The sequence below is a fragment of the Hippoglossus hippoglossus genome, chromosome 12, assembly GCF_009819705.1.
Source record: "Hippoglossus hippoglossus isolate fHipHip1 chromosome 12, fHipHip1.pri, whole genome shotgun sequence".
NCBI classification, from domain to species: domain Eukaryota; kingdom Metazoa; phylum Chordata; class Actinopteri; order Pleuronectiformes; family Pleuronectidae; genus Hippoglossus; species Hippoglossus hippoglossus.
Window position 1 is genome coordinate 5,321,094 of NC_047162.1, and position 15,776 is coordinate 5,336,869.

The 15,776-nt window shown below is 38.4% G+C and overlaps 1 protein-coding gene and 1 long non-coding RNA gene across 8 annotated transcripts in view; one reads left to right on the forward strand and one right to left on the reverse strand.

The window, feature by feature from the left end:
- The window catches only part of LOC117771252 (tenascin-like), a 32,635-nt gene extending 25,623 nt beyond the window's left edge, over nucleotides 1-7,012 (reverse strand). For 4 of the 7 annotated variants that reach the window (XM_034601369.1, XM_034601370.1, XM_034601368.1 and 1 more), the window contains exon 1: nucleotides 6,679-7,012. The gene's annotated coding sequence lies outside the window, so the exon portion shown is untranslated. The remainder of the gene's footprint in view (nucleotides 1-6,678) is intronic. The other 3 variants (XM_034601372.1, XM_034601371.1, XM_034601373.1) reach the window with 2 other exon arrangements.
- LOC117771270 overlaps nucleotides 1-15,776 on the forward strand; it is a 144,755-nt gene that overhangs the window by 22,802 nt on the left and 106,177 nt on the right. The window lies entirely within an intron of this gene.

Genomic DNA, 15,776 nt, shown 5'->3' on the forward strand with positions numbered 1-15,776 from the left:
TTCAAAGTTGACAAAGGAAAACTTTGGTTGAAGTGTTCACAATTCACTGACATATTATGCATGCACATTCTCACCCCCCAACCTATCTGAAGCTGGATTACGGATGTGTCAGTGTTTCCAAAACTATCCAACATTCTCACTTACGTCACATCCTGATTGGTCTTCCAGGACTTCCAAGAGAATGCAGTCTGAAAATGCGGCACCCCCCGTTTATGATACAAGCTAATCACAAACACATTGTCCTTCCAACATGGCAAAAGTAGCCAACCTCCAAACTTCACTAACAACAGAATACTGCAAGACTCTACATCACCACACAACAGAGCTGAAGATACTAAAGCGTAACATTGAATCCAGCTGCTCTTTAGTCTGTGTTGGAGATACAATAAATAAAAACAGTACAAAGCAAAATGCAAGAAACAGCCGTACCCAGCCCTGATTCATTGCCACGACAAATTCAATGTATTACTTGTAGAGAAAAGTAATAAATTAGGGAGACAGAGAACATGTATTAAGAAAGGATTTAATACGAAAGTATCCACACTTGTGTTGGCACATCAACTTCTTTCACAGTACTGCTGCACATCAGCTGTTTTTCATGTTACAGTGTATTAACACTGCTGTATTTATACATATAATGGGGTAAAATAATGTGAAAACCTGAGAAGAATAATCCTGTAGACACCACTCCTATTCGCCCACGAATTGCTCAGATGACTTCATCAGCTGGACAGGAGGAACACTATAATTTGTGGGAGACAAACTTGAAATAATGACTAGCTTCATCCTCAGCGTGGGAAAGCCTCCTTCATTGCTGAGTTTCCAAAAGATCTGGGTGAGCACAGGAGAGAACCGGCTTCCTGTTAACTACTGGAAACAGCTTGATTTATTATTGTTATGGTATATGGTGTTTAGTTAATGTCTTTTTGTGCCTTGTATTTCTCGAGAACTGTTCCTCTTATCACCTTCACACTTTGTATGTGTTTTTTTGAGGGCTCAAGGAACTGTAGTGTCAACATTTGTGCAATTTTGTGCAAAATTATACATTCAATATTAATAAACTTTGAATAAACAGACGACCAGCGCAGTGTAGCAGCGGCGGCTGGGACTGATCAACAAAAGTGACGTTGCGTTCGTGACACCGGGTGTGTTCACGACAATGGCAACTGATTCTCTAGTTCAGATCGAGCTTCACTGAATCTTGAATAAACAGGTAAACAGCTCTTTTTGCAGCTGTGACTGCGGCTTAATAACTGCAGGTCACTTTCACAGTTTCCAAAAGCAATGATACCGTTATCAATACAGACTCACCAAAAAAGCAAAGCTGCAAGGTAGATATGCACTGAACTCGAGATAATATCCTGAAGTTATCCAGAGGAGCTGTATGTGAGAACGCAAGTGTCAGAGTGAGTTGCTCCTGACAATTTGCAAAACCTTTCCTGCCCATCAGTGTGTGGATTTTTGTAACACGCTACAGATGCAAAAAAAGAATAAAAATATATATCTATCTCTAGCTTCTCTGTCTGTATCTATCTTATCTTTCTATCCATCTACCTGTCTATCCACCTGAAAGGATGTTTGCCCTTTTGTTCACCCTTTTGTCAGCTGCTATGTCTGGGAGGCAGAAAACTACACTTCTGTAAAGGGGTTGCATCTCTGCTAGTGATAGATTTACGGATTTGGTGCCAATTCTTTTGCACGAGAGTTGCTGACAGTGCTCGCACACACAAACCAGTGAGAAATGACTTCCACGAAGGAATCGCTCATGCAGTTATACAGTAGAAATGAAAAGGCATGTGGTGCACTCAAGAGTTCTCACGAAATCGCCTGGAAACGATTTATTACATAGACAACGGTGATACTCAGCAGTCAGGTAACAAAGATGCTCAAAAGATTCAGCTTAGTGTTTTAGGCATCTCAGTGTAACCATGACTGCATTCCATCTTTTTTATAGATTTTTTCCCCCCTTGACAAGTTTATTTATTAGAGGACATAATCCTCAAGAGGTACAAAATCAAAACAGGTCATGCCCCCTCCCTCAACAAGTTCCTGAATATTTTCAACCTTACAAAACGAGGATTGTTGCATGAAGAAAGAAACAAAACCTTGCCTCAAAAGTCAGCCAGTTTTCCTCCACCTCTGATGAGCAGAGGTCAATACCATGCAAGATTTACTACTAACCTTTAACTATATGGTTTGGCTGTATAGATGACATTTTGACGTTGACCCTATTTGTGACAGATGTCATCAATCTTCCCTCTGGCAAAATTAACTTAGACATATTTCAAACAATTAAAAAAATTACTTAAATCCACACAAACCATCTACAATCACTGCTTCACTTTACTTGTGTGTGTGTGTGTTTTTTTCTCTGCCAAGGAGGTTATGTTGTCACCCCTGTGCGTTGTCAGCAGGATTATGAAAAAAACTACTGAATGGATTATCACAAATGTTGGTGGAAGGATGGGACATGGGCCAAGAACAATCTCATACAACTTTGGCATGGATCCGGACAAAGCGGCAGAGCCAGGATGTTTTTTTTTCCATTTTCTTAAACATTGCAAGATTTCACAGGCATATGTAGGGAACTGATATCTATCAGTGTGTGCAATTTGTTGCTACTGGATTCTTAGAGCACTAAGAATACATTGAACTTTAAATTCAATCCTGATACCATCATTCTTTCCTTTTTGTTTTTATGCAGATCAGAGATCCCGATGACTGGATGTTTCCTTAATAGGCAGAATCATGTATTTCTTTTACCAATACAAAAAATAGTTTTCATTACTTTCACCGCAGTGCCTTTAAACTGTTGAAGTCAAGATATAGGTACAAAGACTCCTCATCAATCGTCTCTCTTTATTGTCCTGACCTTTGACCTCACGTCTGACCGGATGACCTCTCTCTCTTCATGTGCCTATAGCAGTATTTATACACTCCTTCAAGTAATCTATTAAGGCACAGATATAAAACTGAGCTCGAGTTTCACAGTCGGACATCTGGTGAGTGCCAAGGAAAAGGCAGGTCAGAGCTGGTGTTTCAAATCTGAAAACTAGGTCTCGTAACGTGTTTCTGATCTGCCTCTAGTAAACTTTACAAGACACAAAAGACTGATAATTTACAGGGTTGGAGGTAAAGAATGAGTCCTTTCAAATCCTCAGCTTCCCTCTAACTACATATGTTTAGAGTAAAGATGCTCTTGGTCACTTCAAAAGTGCCTTAATTAACGTTTATATATTTATTGTAAATAAGCCTGAATATTATTTAGCGATGCTAACCAAATTAAATGTAAAAATAAGATGTCAAAGAGTGATGGAAAATTAGTGGAGACGACAAAGCCCACATTTATTAAAAATCTATTATTTAGAATTTCAATTGATTTCTTCCAAGCTACGTAAACAATTATTAAACGTGTTGTATTGATGAGTTTTTGTTTCCTAATCTGATTTTAATGCGTTGTTTTACTTTAATCATTTATGATATTTGTAGGCTGTCCTTGTGTGTCTAGAAAGGTGCTGTGAAATGAAATTTATAAATCTTTTTTATTTCAAGACATATTTAATCATATGTGAACTGATCCATGTGTTGACAGAAAACTGATTCAATTTTCTTTTATTCATTATTATAATGTATTAAGATCATTAATTTATTTAATCTTCATGTAACTTTTTATATAGCTTATAGTCCACACCTTCATATGACAGTAAAGGATCAAAGAATACATGGACCCAGGTGGATGGATGGACTAAATAAAAAGTGATAGCATACAACATTTTTGTCATTTAAATTTATGATAAAAATGTATAAATGCTAACATAATCCATAAGCTTCTTAGCTACAGTAGCAACAGTTTATCAGATTATGAATTAACAACCTCGTGCAGCAGTTTCATTTACTGTAGTTTGTAGATGTATGATGTCTCCAGACAGCTCACACCAGATTAAAATAAGTAAAATAAGTCATTTGTAATGTTACCGTGCAAGAATGGAAGAATCAAAAATATTCGAGCCATAAAATTTCCAACTTTTAGTATCTTCTAAGCAGTATTTCTGATAGAACTGTATTCAAAGCTTCAAGGATCTCCTAAAGCTGCAGATATTCTGTTTAGACAAAGGTGGTTTTATAGCCCAAAAAAGCCAAAAATCCATCGTTGAAAGCTGACCTATGGGTTGACTGAGGACATTTCTTTCGGCTATTGGGACGTGGTAAGAAAATCTGGAGAGAAAATTTAAATAAATATAACCTGTTCACTAAACTATAATCCAGAGTTGCTGTGTCTTCAGTGCTCTTCCCCCTCCTGGCAGTGGGAAGTGAAGTTTTCCACGTGGAAAATAGAAACTGGGAATGTTGGCCCCGGACTGACGACATCTGTTTTGTTTAGTCAAAAAAAAAAAAAAGCATCGAGATTCTGTGTCCTGTGTCCAGACAACAGCTACTTCTAATAAAACTGGAAGCACAACTGTATGCAGCGTTATTTAAGGGTTAATTTGATCATCTACATGTGTGCCATCATCCAGGTGAAGGTCTGATTCTGGTGACAAAACCAAGTCAGGATTCTACTCCACATTCATGACAACAATACCCAGACAACATGTCTGGACACGCTTCTGATGGGAAGTATTTGTGGCCAAGAGCAGCTTGTCCGGACTCTGGTCAGCGGTGAACATAAATTAGGTACATCTGCTATATTTGTTCATCTGTGATATTTAAACTTTTATATTTTCCAGGAATGGCACAAGTCTGATTGTCATAGCATCTGGAACAGCTGGAAATCGCCTCAGAAAAATAATAATTAGAGTCGTTACTTCTGCTGATAAAACAATAACAGAAATTGCAACACCTCGTTAACAGATTGCAAATTTCCCCTCTGCTGCAAATCAGATATCCTCAACCGATCCTATGGGAATAATATACTTGTGCTTTATTGTGTCCCCAGGTGAGTCTGAACAGGATGCTGAATTCAATTTAGATTGCAAGTATGGGGTCTCTCTACAGTTTAAGATCAATTGTGTGAGAAAGTGATTTTCTTAGAGCAGTAATGATTGAATTATTTTGGTTTCAGCTTAAAAAATTTGAGGGTTTGCCGGTTTTTTGTGCAATGCATGATCATACATACATTTATTGGTTTTTGGGTTTTGGACTCTACAAAAAAATACTAAAAATAACAGCTTTCGTTTTTTGGTTGAAATTAGTATGCAAAATTGAACACAGTAAATCAGGGTGATGGTTAATGGTCAAGAAAATAGGAGCAGATTTTAATTAGCTAGAGACAGCTGTCAGTGCTCATTCCCCTCACAACCAACACACCTGAATCTAGAGAGTTTACAAGGTTGCAGGTCCCACAGGCTGACACAGTTCTAACCTGCAGTTACATAATATAAACACATTTTTAGTGAAGTACTCTGTCCTGTAAAATTAGGACTTCACTTCATAACTTCTGGCTTAAGATAATAACAGACATTACCGGACAAATAACCCTCTACAATGCCCTCGCTAACCCTCACTGTCACCACTTCAAGGCCATACAACTACACCTCTGTTTCTCCCTGGAATTTGGGACAGTGAAAAAAAATCCAACATATTTTACATAAAATGCAGAGGCGTGTGAAGCTGAATTACGATCAACCCCTGGCTCTTTGTGTAGAGGTCACACAGAGGGAAACAGTGTAGGAAAAGCCCTGGGGGACCTCCAGCAAATAAACCAGCTGTCCCTCTCACAGGGGTTTGTTCAGCGAGACACTTTTCACACTCTGCTGCACAGACACTTCCCAGGACACACGGCAGACAAGATGCAAAACATCCTGGCCCCCATATCTGCAGATGTGTCATGATGTGAATTTTAGATAGGAGTTGTGGGGACTGGGATGAGTCTGTACATGAGAAGAAGTGAGTGATTATAATCTTCTTCAGCTGAAATATTCATTTTTGCTGAGTGTGGACTGGAAATGTTGACTCAACACCACCACACAAAGGATATAACAGACGTTTAAACCCTGTAAACCACGAGACTTTGATTTCAATTAAGCAGTGCTAATGGGCTGAGCGGATGAGGTATTTTTTCCTCCTTGCCCACACTCACAAATCCTGTCGCATCACCCACCCTTCCCAACGTTTCGTCTCAATAATGGAAAAATTGTACACAATGAAAAGTTAACTGCACTTCTCAAGGTAATGTGATGAATCATCAAGCTGCAAAACCTCAGCAGACTCAGGGATACTAAACAACTTACTCAGATGCAGAGTTTTTGTGGGGTTTTTGGGAACTGGTCTACAACCTTGACTTAATCAGTGAGAAGGATTTTGGAGCGTGCCTTCTACTACGGTTATCAAAGCTGTTATCAGCTCTGATCGTGCCAATGGCTGCTGTGTGTGTCTAACTGAGGAAGAAGTTGCACTATGCACCAGGAATGTACTTCTAATAAGCTATAATCGATGCCAGTACAAAATCTGGTATTTTAGTAATATGTGCCAGACAAAAATCTACGACAACAGTATCAGCAAATGATGTATGTGACTATAAATGTTTTTATTTTGAAGTGAATAATTCTAATTCAATTTAAAGAGAATTTAACTTCAAAAGTACGAGCAAACAAATTTAAAAAGTCAAGAAAAATGACTTTTGCTGCATGCAATTCAAGGAAAGTTATGTCACTGAAATCTATAAAAAGGTTTTCTTACCTGTACAAGAGCAATCTACTTTTTTCTTTGAGTGGTCCTTTGAGTCTTCACACCTTTAGTGAAGCCATGAAAACAATACGGTGCCCTGTTGTGTCACTGCTCTGTCTCGCCGTTCTCCAGCAAGGTGGCAGCTCTGTCAGTCGTCTTTCAGCCAGCTGCTTATCCTCCCCTCAGCTCTCACAGCTCGAACTGGGCTTCTGCTCCTTCACTGACAGAGAGGGAGAGCGAGAGAGTGGGAGTAAATGTCTTTTAAAGTGTGAGTGTTTAGGTCTGACCCCCATTGCTTTTTAACTCCATCCCTTAAATAGCCGTCATTCCCCCTCCCTCCACAGTCCCTTCTTCCCTCCCTCTACTGCAACTAATGGATGCGGCGCTCGGCTGCTGCCTTTAAATAAGATGCCAGTGTGAGTGGGAGCCATGAAAGAGCACGCGGTGCTTGTGGTTGAGCCGGAAAATTAGAGGGGAAAGATGGGGAATGAGAGGAAAGTGAATTCAGACTGTAGACAGCAGACAGCAGACAGACGTTTCCCTTCAACCGTATTAACTTTAAGATAATGATTTATGATTCTAGTCTGCATAAATAAGGCTGGAAAAATAATCCTGAACTGTGCTCATTTTCTCAGATTTCATGTCATTTATCAGGAAATCCCCCCTCAATCTTCTAAAGTCCTTATTTTCATATTTCACACTAATCCCTCAGCTCATAAAGAATCACAGTGTGAATCCTCCTCCAGCTATGTCATAGTGATGGATGGATCATTTCATATTTTAAGCAATCTTAACTGAACTGAAGGAAGAAATGCATTTCAGATTCTCCAATTGACTAGTAAGTACATATCCAACTGGTAAAACGTTAATACAAATATAAAGTAAAAGAGGAAATGTAACAGAGAGGAAATGGTTCCCTGCTCAAACAGTTGTTTTCTTGCAAACACTGTTACATTTGTATACATTTAACAGATGTGAAGAGCAGGAAACAGATTAAAATAAAAAGCAAGCTGCAGTGAGGGAATATGTGATAAGTTGAACCTGAATGTAAAACTGTGAGACTACTTGAAGCTCAGCTGGTGACACAGGCAAAATGCCACCATACGGACTCAAGACTCCACACGGTTTAATCTTAATGATTAAATGAGGATAAGGCAAGCATCAGCTTAAATCTTTAAAGTGAGCCTGTGTGGGATAAAACGAAGCAGTACATGTTGTTGTTTTTGTTTGTTTGTTGTGAATACGGAAATATAAAAACTGAATGGGTTGATTCAAGACATGCATTTCTATTGGAGGCAAGTTACAATGTTCATAATGTGAGGTCCTGTCTGAGCAACTCAGTTCATGGATTCCAACAACAACATTAAAACTCTGTACCAGCTACTTCAGCAACGGTGCATTTAAACTTGGCAATGTCACACAACTTGAAGACTGTCTGAGGTTTCCTTTGAATACTGTGCACAGAAACAATGATAGAAGCATGACTTAAAAAACACAGAGAAGGCTGATGGGATTCTTTAGTTCTTCTGATGGGGACAAACATGCTTGTTCTAAATGTCTTTACAATCCTTCCAATTGTTTTTAAGACATTTAACTCAAACCCATACGTTTTGTTTGTTAGTTTTTTTTGTTAGCGGGCTTATGCAAAACTTGATTTCCACCAAACCCTGTAGCCTGGAAAATGTTGGCCCAGATGCAGATTAAGGGAAGATCCACATCCACACACATTTTTTACATTTTTGCATTTCTTATGCATTTCTTCTAGTGGAGAGTCATTTATCATTGCAGTTAAAATGTAATAGTATTGAATGTATCACATGTCCAAACTTTATTGAGCCCTTAAAAATACACATGCCAAGTATCAAAGTGATAAGATGAACAGTTTCTGGAATTATTAAAAAGATTATCTTTCATTTAGTATACATTGACTTATTTTAGGCCTGATGGCAACATAACCGTTAACTTGTTAAACCCTGTACTGCATCAGGTATAGAGAATAAAAACTCATTCTTCGTACGTCATCCATCTCCAGAAAAAACTTCACTCATTCATCTTGAAAGATTTCCCTCACATACTGAAGGCCATTCTGGTTGTTGAGTAATTTCAGTTTGGACTGAAGCGGTGGACCAACAGACAGACGTTGCCATCGAGCCATGCTTGTAGCGAGACTAATAAAGGCCTGCACTCTGAAAATAAAATGTTACATAAACAGAGGAAGGAGGTGAAAAAAGGACAGTGAATGATAAATAATTCAATGGTCAAACTACAAGCTGATTTGTGTCAACTGCTGTTGTTGTTATAATCTCAGTTGTTCGCAATAATGGAAATTAAGGCGATAGTTGATGGATTCTTTGATTATCATCACTTTATTTACTATGGATAAATTAATAATTTGGTCTATGCTATCAGAAAAAAATGGGATATTGTAAATAACAGTTTTTCAAGGTGACTCAGGGGAAAAACAAGAGAAGAATCAAAGAATCAAAATAATGGAACGAAACAATAAATCTAATCTAGCGTTTAGAACTAAGTGGATTTGTCACTTTTCATTGCTGGGTGGCAAACAAAGCCACAGAAATACAAAGACACCAAGTGTCTGTGCTGGTAATCCAAAACAGGAAGCATGTGCATTTCTAAAAAAGAGTTCAACAATGTGTTAACGGTCTTCTTAAGGCAGGATGATAAAATCATAAAATCTGCCAACCTTCATCAAATCAAGTCTTCTGCTGAGCTTCAGGAGACCCCAGGGATCTGGTCTGAGGGAGGGTCTCTGAAGAATGAGAAAATGTGTGTGGAGCGAAGTAAATAGGTCACACCATGGCCCCTTTCAATTTAAAGCTCCACATGTGTTTCACACGCACTGCACACTGCAATACAGCCCATGTGGTTCAGACACAAACCACTGAACATTCGCAGGGTATTGCTACTGACACTTTAAACAAATGTCAGTTTATTACAATAGGAAAATGAAGAGAAAGATGAAATAAGACACGTGAGTAATGATGTTTGCTTCTTAACAAGGATTACACACGTCTGTGTGAAGCAATTTAGCAGAAGATCATGGGGGGGCAGTATCACAAACTAATGTAATTTGGGGTTTTAGATCACCACAGCAATGATGGAGTTTTAAAACAAAACTCTGAGCTTGTTCACCTGATCTACTGTTGAGCAGTAGATTTTTTTCTGTTGTTAAATGCTGTCTCAACTTTCTGCAATTGGTCTGAAAGTCTGAACTAAAGAGTGTTCTCACACAGCAAACGCTCCAAATAATGGTTCAGTTTGATCCAGACTGAAACCACCTTGGTCGGACTAAATCTTGGTCCGTTGGTCTGGACCGTGGTCCGAGGCACCTTTCATACCTGTTATTTTGGTTTGAACTAATCTGGGAACTGAGAAGGTCCAGACCAAAGAAAGTAGGTGTGAAAGCACCCTTAGTCTAGACCAAAGTGGTGGACAGACCCTCAAACAGTCCAAACACTACCCCGAAAACAATGCTGCTAGAAACTCAAGCCAACTCTAATGGTCAAACACACTCACGAGTAAATCTGCTGAGCAGATGTCTCTGTGAGGAGACTCAGACAAGACCAAAACCAATGACTGTTAAAGCAACACAGGTGTTCTTGTGTTGGAGATTAAAGTAGGCGTTACTGACACTTATATTCCATAACTTTAAAAGGATCCAATTCCTTATTCTGAACTTTGATTCAACATATGGCCATAAAATATGAGTCTAAAACAGGGGCTAGAAGAAGAACTCAGCTATAGCTTCAACATAGCAGAGATTAATGTGAAGTTAGGATTTAAGAGAAAATTTAAGTATAGGATTTAAGAACATCCTAAATACACAGCAACAAAGAAAATACAATTGTGATCAATAGTTCTTTTAATTTTAAGATAAAGTTCACTGGTTCAAATGTAGATATGAATGTTTTTAAGGGTCATGTGACAGTTAGTTTGCTATTCAGTCTTGGGCAGAGTTTGGACAGTGGAGTTTAATTTTCAATAAATCAAATATATCAAATAATAACTTGATAATCTTTGAGGTAACTTAAAATGTTCGCAAGAATACCGAAGGAAGATGTATGTGTTTATAAATGAGGGATGTCTCGTAATCCCAAGTATGTATGGGCTAAATGCATTAGCATGACGTAGAAATAAAATATGGATGTTTCAAAACACTGGATTTTTACATAGAACATGTCAAAAACTAAATTAAAATGATTGAAATAAGACGGGCAGAGATAAATCTGACCACCCTGCCAAAGAAGACTTCTGTTACTGATGTTGATGAAACTTACATAGTGTTTATTTATGTAGGGTGTACATTTTGGATGTACGATTCAACCTTCAAGTGGCTGTAATTTAGGAGGTATACTGAATGTTCTGTTTGATCTTTTCTAGTTAAAGACTACAAAACTGAGGAGGAAACAACAGGGAGCAGTATGACTAAAAACAAAGTTGCTGTGTAAATGTTTTGTGCCGTTATTTCTGGACTTTTTTTTTATGCAGGAGCTTTATTCTGAAATGCATCAATAGAAATGCATATCTTAATACAGTGTTGATAAAAAAAATTTAAACCCAACTTGAAAGTTCTTGGTGGCCTGCCTCACTCGTCTCCATGCACAGTTTAGATTTATATTTACAGCTGTGCTATTCCTTAATGACAGATTCCATTGCACTGAAAAGGGATGTTCAGTGACTTAGAAATTTCCTTATAAACATCGCTGCACTTGTGCCTTTCAATCAACATTTCTTGGAGTTGCTCTGAGTTTTTTGTTCTATTTTGCCATGATACTGACTCATCAAAAGTTGTACCTTCAATGCACAGCCTTGGTCTCAATGAGTCCTTTACAGAGTCAAGTCAAGCCAAGTTTGCCTTTCACATAAAGAACTCAAGAGATTTCAACATTCAGGTGAGGAGTAGCATCTGAGCAGAGCATGCAGGAAGCAGGAAATGACGTCCATATTCCAGCTTTTTTGTTTGCAGCACGTCAACACTGGCATTTGCCCTTTTCACTTAAAGCTTTTGACTCTCGTTGTCAACATCATCACATACATGTCACCTGTTTTTCATCCTTATCGGATATTTGTATTATCTTTGTTTTGCATCCATCCTGTGTTAGAAATGCCATCGATATGTGTGCTTGCTCGTATTTAACTAGGGTGCCAAGTCCCAGAGCAAATGTCCCTGTCAGCTGAAAATGAGAAGCAGCTAACTGAAACATTACATTGATCTTTGCAAATAAGAACTCAAGTAAGTAACTCAAAAAATCTGTACACTTTGCCAACCTCAATGTCTGGGCTCAAAAGCATGCAAACAAATCTGCATATAAACACTAATACTGAATGGGACAAAATACAAGGATATAAAGAAAGAATTAGATTTAGAATAATACCAATTTACAATTTTTTGGAGGAGCTATCCTTAATTGTGGTTAAATTCAAGACAAGACTAATTCCAGGACAAACAACCAAAAAAACAACCAAAAACCACAAAAATAATTAGGTCATAGTCCAAGATAACATTGCGCCAAATGTGTTTCTCTAGACTTTAGGATTTTGCGTTTTTTCCAGTGGGCTCACTAGATTTATTATCAACACACTGTCAGTAACTCATAAACACAAAGAAGCTACTTCTCAGATGACCTCATTACTTTTAATGACCCACTACAACTTTTACAATAACATGACAAACTACATCTGCCAGCGCTTGGTTTCAAGATCCCAGCTGGTCAAATAATGAGAGCAAGCTACAAGTGCACGACATCTCTACATACATCAAATGACAAAATATTGGCAGTGTGAGGTGAGCAATTTTAGAGCTGTGTTTCATGAAACCTCAAAATATTGTTAAACATCATACCGCATTAAAAAGCTCAACACTTGTGAGATGAGTGACATAGACCAAAACCCCAACGACAGAGAGCTCTGCATCCTCAAATGTAGTAATACATCCTCATCGGTCTAAACCTGCGTCAGCTACAGGCCAGCAGACACTGAGCAGACCAGAGCTGTCACAGCTCACACAAACATGAACTAATATGGCTCTGAAGGCATCACAAATCTCTCTCAGGTCACTCCTGAGGCTTGCAGGGACATCTGCTGCCAAGAGCTTCTGACTGCAGTCACTACTGAGGGCGCCTTCAACCACAACCGCAGACTGCAATCTGTGCACGGAGTTCCCACTTGCTTTGTTGTCTCAAAGGGGTTGCTCTAATAAGCTTGTGCTGGTTGCAGATTAGAGGATTCGCATGTCCAGGCATTAGTTTAAGGATTAGAGGGACACTGGTAAGTGACTTGGAATGAATGTGACCCTCTGTCAACAGCTGTTTTTGCTGTGTTGAGTTAGAGGTTAATCAACAACAAAGCCTGGTATCCTTAATAGGATCAGTGATGAGTCAATCATTACTGTAGGTAATAGTGTTGTTATTAGAAGAATTACATTGCTTTTATCTTATATACAGCACGTAAACAGATTTAATGTGTTTGGAGTTTGGCTCAGTTTAGTGGGTTTGACTTGACTGCACCTTGACTGTGACTTAACTGTACCTTGACTGTGACTTAACTGTACCTTGACTCTTCACACCTTTTTAAAGTTACCTGAAATGATTTTGTTTAAGTATCACTATCACTGGAATGAGAGTAGGAGTCTACAGCCATGCTAGCAACTCTGTAAGGCTGTATTTTGGTAAAAAGTAACAATGTTTAGGCGCTTTCACACCTACCATGTTTGGTCCAGACTTTCAGACGTTTCAGTCCAAATCAAAACAACAGTTGTGAAAGGTGCTTTGGACCAAGGTCTGGGCAGAAGGACCAACATTTTTACTCTGACCATGGGTTGGTTTGTTTGCAGTTTAAAAACAGCATTAAACAATAGAAGAAGACAAAAATGTTTAGATGATATAATGATTGAATAACAAACTCATGTAGAGTACTTCGCCTGAAGTTGGTGACGCTGGTAGTGATAGCATAATGAAATTACAGTGGCAACAAAATTCTTCTAATTAACCAATTCCTTCATTTTCGACTTTCAAAAGGACAGACTATCCCCCAAACTACAACATTTGATGTACGTCTGTCTACAAATGAATCAATGTCATGTATAGGTAAACGCATTCCATGGTGCCGACAGCAGGAAATATGGATGTCAAACAAACATTTTTACTGCACTCCCCAAGTTACAATGTAAAACAAAAACTCACTGTATTAAATGTAGATATCATAGCAAAGACATTAACCTTGGTTTGGACCTTGGTCCAGACTTCAAGGTGTGAATATGTCCTTATACTACCACTCAAGTTTAACAGGTATAATGTTTATCACCTACCATTTGTCAATTAGCACTAAACACAAAGTGCAGCTAAGACTGATGAAAAAGTCATTAATTTGATGATGAAGAAAAGTCTATAAAAACTTAAAACCTTTGCTTATTGATGTTGGATAAAAACTTCATTATATGTCCTCGGACAGCCAAAATGTCTCTATAAAATCTTTTATCAATCCATCTCACAAATGAAGGTTTTTACTGTACAAATGGAAACTTTGAGTTGCTTTAATGTTGGCAAAAGTTCTGAGGATCACTTAAGTTGGTAGGCTTCATCCTCTGGAGATTATGATGCTCCAACACTTGGTGGAACGACAGTCATCCCGAGAGCCCCCAAAAAAATGTAATGGGCGAAATTATTCCGAAAACTCACTAGTCATTATTTGAAGACCTTGGTATTCTTAAAATAGTGCCACATCATTAAAACTAAAGTAATCTTAGCCTAGTGTTCCAGTCAACACATTATAATTTCCAAAATAATCTTACTACTTCATTTTCTCCTTTTGATCAGTTCATTTGTTGAGTTAATGGTCTTGTTGAGAAGGAGAGAGAAATTACGATCATCAATTATAACAGACAAAGGAATAAAAAGCAGCCATTGACTGCGTTATGAGGGTCTTTTGTCACTGTTGCCATTTCAGTGAACTCAGTGTTGTAAAGGTGTTCGGAGCCTATTAACCACACAGTTTCATGAAAGCACAGCAGATGATTCAGTGCGTAGATATCATCCGTCTCAGCTAGAATTTTATAATAAACCCATTACTGCTGCATTGGCTGTGATTGCTTGATTATAAATAACCTTATAATTTTCTTTACTAGAAATTGTCACAAAGTGCAAAGTTTTCATGACTTGTCTCTGACAAGCACAACTATTCCAAATAGTATGCAGTGCTATTATCACAGTAGCACTGAAGCTTTCCAATTCAAGGACACAGAGAAAACAGTATTTTCCCCCAAACAAATCTTCTTAAGCATTAAGAGCATGCATTACACACTGCCGCAAAATAAATCAGCAAAGTCCCAAAAATCTCCCAAAGTAAAGCTGCAAATGTGTCAACTAAGATATCATGCTTAACAATTATGCCAAGGCCCCAGTTAGTGTTGACTGTGTTGGACAGTAACTGTCTCTCGGGCATCGATGACATTCACGCCAGCTTCAGTCCTGGTAAATCTCTGTTCTGCTTAGCATATTTCTATGAACAATGGAGCTTTGAACTTTTAAAAAACAGTCAGCTTGAGGGTCATTTTAATATTCATCAATGTAGTTTCTCCTTACCTTTTTGACATGTGACCTAAGCAATGTTGGCAGCTTAATGTTGTGGTTTTAAAACATGTCATTTTGTGCTGAGCTTATCCTTCAGAAGTCATGGCATCCAGCTGAATACAGTCTCAGATAAGTTATAACCGGTGCTCTCTGCAGAGCTGTGTTGTGTTTGCAGCAGGGTCTCGTTTTCCAGGCCTGCCTCATTCCATCCAGCTGACATTTCTCCCACTGTGGGAGATGGCTGGCCTTCACAGAGGCTACTCAGTCTGGCCTTAGTTAGCAGTTACTCAGTTTTTTAATGCATGCAGATGCAGGAACTTTGCTGCCTCCACACTTGGATGACAACACATGGAAAATGTGTGGGAGCACGAAATGATCGTTCTCATTCCCGTGACGTCTTTCATTGTGAGGTCCTAGTTTTGCATACATAAGAATAGTCAATTAAATCTCTGTGGTAAATCTGTAAACAAATGTTTAATGATAACACATTTCTTATCTAAGGCCAATTTCTAAAACGTAATT